At 29.1% G+C, this 4,588-nt stretch overlaps 1 long non-coding RNA gene across 1 annotated transcript; it reads right to left on the bottom strand.

The window, feature by feature from the left end:
* Positions 1-773: 773 nt before the first annotated feature.
* LOC145100688 (uncharacterized) lies at positions 774-2,336 on the bottom strand. The gene is made up of 5 exons (XR_013705201.1): positions 2,021-2,336; positions 1,707-1,760; positions 1,530-1,611; positions 1,344-1,462; positions 774-1,167 (listed from the first exon to the last, which is right to left on the bottom strand). It is a non-coding gene; the product is annotated as an uncharacterized LOC145100688 (long non-coding RNA).
* Positions 2,337-4,588: the final 2,252 nt, after the last annotated feature.

The raw sequence follows: 4,588 nt of genomic DNA, 5'->3' as shown, positions 1-4,588 counted from the left end.
AAGGTTGAGAACGCGAGAACAAGTATATTCATTTATGATTCCATGTATTCATTTGTGGAGACATGATAAATTTTTACGCACAATCAACATGAATATGCTTTTTATCTTCAATTCAAATTAAAGGCGTAAAAATTTATCATTTCTCCACAAATGAATACATGGAATCACAAATGAATATACTATGTTCACGCGTTCTCAATATTTTTGGTGTTCTCATTTGATCCTACTCCTATATATATATATATATATATATATATATATATATATATATATATATATATATATATATAAGCTTAGGTTATTGTATTCTAACTAATTATTGTATGGATGTATAAATGACCGTGAACCAATCATTTTAGTTATTTTAAGAAAGTGATTAATGAATATTATTAAATTATAAATAATTAAGAAATAACATCTTATTTCACTATAAGAATATTTTAAACAATTGAGATAAATTTACAAAAAAGAAAATTCCATATTTCTGGGGATAATTAATTCTCTTGATTTTAAAATTATTATTTTTTTAATTACTTCAATTTTAAATTATAACGTAATTTTTAGTTTTTAATTAAACCCGATTTTATTATGTTAGAATGACATTCTGTTCTAATCATATTCTCTAGGAATGTCTGGATACATATTTCTGTTATAATGATATTCTATGAGAATGCCGACACTAGCTAATAACAAATTTTTGGATACAACTTAAATTTTTTAATTATATTCTTAAAAAATAAAAACTTTATATGATATTCTATGACAATGAAATACTCACTAATAACAAATAAAAACATGTATATTATTCCACCTGAATATTCTAGTGGAATATATTATTACATACAGTCCTATCATTCTATTCTATTGTAGATTATTCTATGAGAATATAATGACGAATAGTTCTTTCTTTTGTGAAGACTAGTGACCATTGTTCTTCTGCCATGAATCAAATCATGTAAGAATAATATTCTGTGAGAAAGCTTTTACATGGCAAATAATAAGACAAACTTTAGTATTTTTGACATAATGAATACCACATGGCATGGTCAGATTCTTTTTCAAGCATTTCCACAAACACCTGTCATGTAACATAAATAGATAATATATAAATATAGATAATAGAAATGCATGATCAAACACACATTTTGATGGCTTGAAGCTCCTCTCCTGAAAAGAAAAAAATGCCATATAAGTCTTCCTTAATTCATATACTAAAATTTGCTCAACAACTACTACATCCTTTTATTCATCAAAATGTAAGATGAAGAATAAAGTATTGATTGTTGAATCTTTGTTTTGTTTAAACAAATTTTGATTATTTAAAGGGATAAAAGAAAAGTTACCAATTCGGGCACATGGTCTGTTCCTTCTTTCACCTTTAGGCTCATGATTTTGAACTTAACTTTACTCCTTTGGCTTAGTTGTTTTTCATTTTTCTCAGGTTGCTCAAGAAACTTGAAAACTGTCATTAATGTATGTCAGTGAATAACACATAATTACATAAACGCAAAAAGAAGATAGATCCTTACCTGTAGCAATGATGGTTTTTCCAAGTGCTAGAATACCACTAGGAGGTCACATGTAACAGTTCTTTGTTGCGGTAGTTTGAAACTAATGACATTAATCCATCAGATAAAGATCTTATTGAACAATTGCATAATATTAGGTCTAAATCAAATCTCAAATTAGTGGGATACCTATCATACCTTAAAAATGACATAAGAACTGCTATGGTTCTTGATTCGAACAACGCTTCTCACCTGTAAAAATCAAAGTAAACAATCATACATCATCTCATCAAATCGTTGTAATCAATAAAGTAATCAATACATGATTTTTCCTAGTGATTTTTATAAAAATCCTTTAGGATGAAGTATCATCATTGATATGGAAATGTACATAATCAATGTGAACGATTTAGTCAGTAAAAACTGAAAACAGCGAACGGAGACTTCATTAATTATGAACGATAAGATGAGAAACGATTCAACTGACATGAAAACTTGAAACGATTACACACAAGGAAAATAAAGGTTGTTAGCCGGATCAAGGTGAAGTCTACGCGTAGCTGGTAGGAGTGGTTTTTCCACCGAGGATAATTTATTGGAAGTATGACAGTTGGATTTGACGCCATTTTCTTGGCTTTTCTGACCCCAAAATTGAAGATTCCATGTTGATGAAATGTTCCAAATTGCCAAAAAGGACATCGATTCTATTGTGGGAAGAGATGAAGACAAATTTTCTCAACCAATTTTGATCTTGTTCCAGCGAGAGATTTGAGGCGGCAAGATGACGAATGACTAGTACGTACCAGGTGTGAGGGGCTAAAGGGGAAACAAAGAAGACGGCGTGTGTTTATATTGATGGGGATCAGTCGTTTTATAGGGTTGAATTCTATTGATGTAATGATATTAAATGTTTTAAATATTTACCATAATTATGATCAAGATTACTTATATATCATTAACCAGATTTTTAAAATGATTGGTCCACAATCATCCTTATGTCTACATAATATATATATATATATATATATATATATATATATATATATATATATATATATATATATATATATATGACTTGTTAAGATAATTAACTTTTCGGAATGTTTGGGTAACTATCTTTTTTTTGTACACATCTAGGTAACAAACTTGTTGGAAGTGTTCACATATGACCATTATGACCTGCTATAGCAGGTTAAATCCTAGATGTGAACGCTTTCAACAAGTTCGTTACCTAGATGTGTACAAAAAAATAATTACCTAAATATGAACAAAACGAAAAGTAAAAATTAAATTACACGAATGGTCCCTATGGTTTGGGAGAATTTGTGTGTTTGGTCCCTAACTTTTTTCTTTTTAACTCGGATGGTCCATATTGTTTATTTTTGTTGCGCGTTTGGTCACTGTCTTTCTTAAAAAGACTATTATGCCCTTATTAATTTAATTTTTAATTAATTTTCTTATTTATGTATTTATTTTTTACATATTTAAAAAAATTAATAGACCCCACATATTTGTATCTCTTCTTCTCGATGAACCCTACTGTTTATTTTTTAATTAATTTATTTTTTTAACTCGGATGGTTCGTACTGTATATTTTGTTACGGTTTTGGTCCTTGTCTTACCTAGAAAGACTATTTTGCCCTTATTAATTTATTTTTTAATTAATTTTTTTATTTATGTATTTATTTTTTATATATTTAAAAAAATTAATATACCCCACATATGTGTATTTCCTCACCGTAAACTTGAAACCAGATTTGAGAACTTTAAATTGAGTCTTACCGGTCACCATCCCATCTCTCATCGTCCCCAACTTCTATTTCTTTTCCATCTTTAGTAATATCGACGTCTTCACCATCCTTCGTTTTTTGGTACTTCAACTCTGGCGAAGCAGCACCATAACCTACTGTTTCTTCATCTTTAGTAGGTTGTGATGTTGATTCGACGGAGTTAAATGACCGAAAAAAGAAGGATTGATGAAGACGTCAATATCACTAAAGATGGAAAATAAATAGAAGTTGAGAAGGAAGAGAGATGGGATGGTGAGGAGATACAAATATGTGGGGTCTATTAAATTTACTTAAATATAGAAAGCATAAGTACATAAACAAGAAAATTAATTAATAAGGGCACAATAGTCTTTTTAGGTAAGACAGAGACCAAGATCGTAACAAAATTAAACAGTAGAGACCATCCGAGTTAAAAAAAATAAATTAATTAAAAAATAAACAGTAGGGATCATCCAAGGAGAGATACAAATATGTGGGGTCTATTAAAATTTTAAATATGTAAAAAATAAATACATAAATAAGAAAATTAGTTAAAAAATAAATTAATAAGGGCACAATAGTATTTTTACGAAAGACAGAGACCAAACATGCAACAAAAGTAAACAATAGGGACCATCCAAGTTAAAAAAAATAAGTTAGGGACAAAAAAACACAAATTCTCCCAAACCACAGGGACCATTCGTGTAATTTAATTTTTATTTTTCGTTTTGCTCATATTTGGGTAACTATTTTTTTTTGTACACATCTAGGTAACGAACTTGTTGAAAGCATTCACATCTAGGATTTAACCTGCTATAGCAGGTCATAATGGTCATATGTGAACACTTCCAACAAGTTTGTTACCTATATGTGTACAAAAAAAAGATAGTTACCCAGATGTGAACATACCGAAAAGTTAATTACCTTAATAAGTCATATTCCCTATATATATATACACACACATACATACACACACACGTGCGCGCCAATGGCGAGTCTAGAACACAAACGTACCTAGTTTACTATTTAAATAAAACTGATATATAGGAATAAAATAGTCAAAAAATACTGGTAGTGGTTCGGGTTGTATAAGGAAAAAACGATTTAAATCATTAACAACTGTATCCGAAGAGGTTTAATATCTTGAAATATTTTGACAATTGGATCGTTACTAACACCATCTAAAACAAAATTTTTAATATGTGACATAAACGATGACTTAAAAATTATATATGTTTATTTTCTTAACGCATACATTAACGATAGCCATAATAGCAACACTCGTGATGGACAAAATGATCGCTACAATCA

This window comes from Lactuca serriola, chromosome 4 (genome assembly GCF_051521515.1).
Source record: "Lactuca serriola cultivar US96UC23 chromosome 4, Lser_US96UC23_V15, whole genome shotgun sequence".
Classification (NCBI taxonomy): Eukaryota; Viridiplantae; Streptophyta; class Magnoliopsida; order Asterales; family Asteraceae; genus Lactuca; species Lactuca serriola.
The sequence above is the reverse complement of the archived record's forward strand: the minus strand, read 5'-3'. Positions and strand labels throughout refer to the sequence as shown.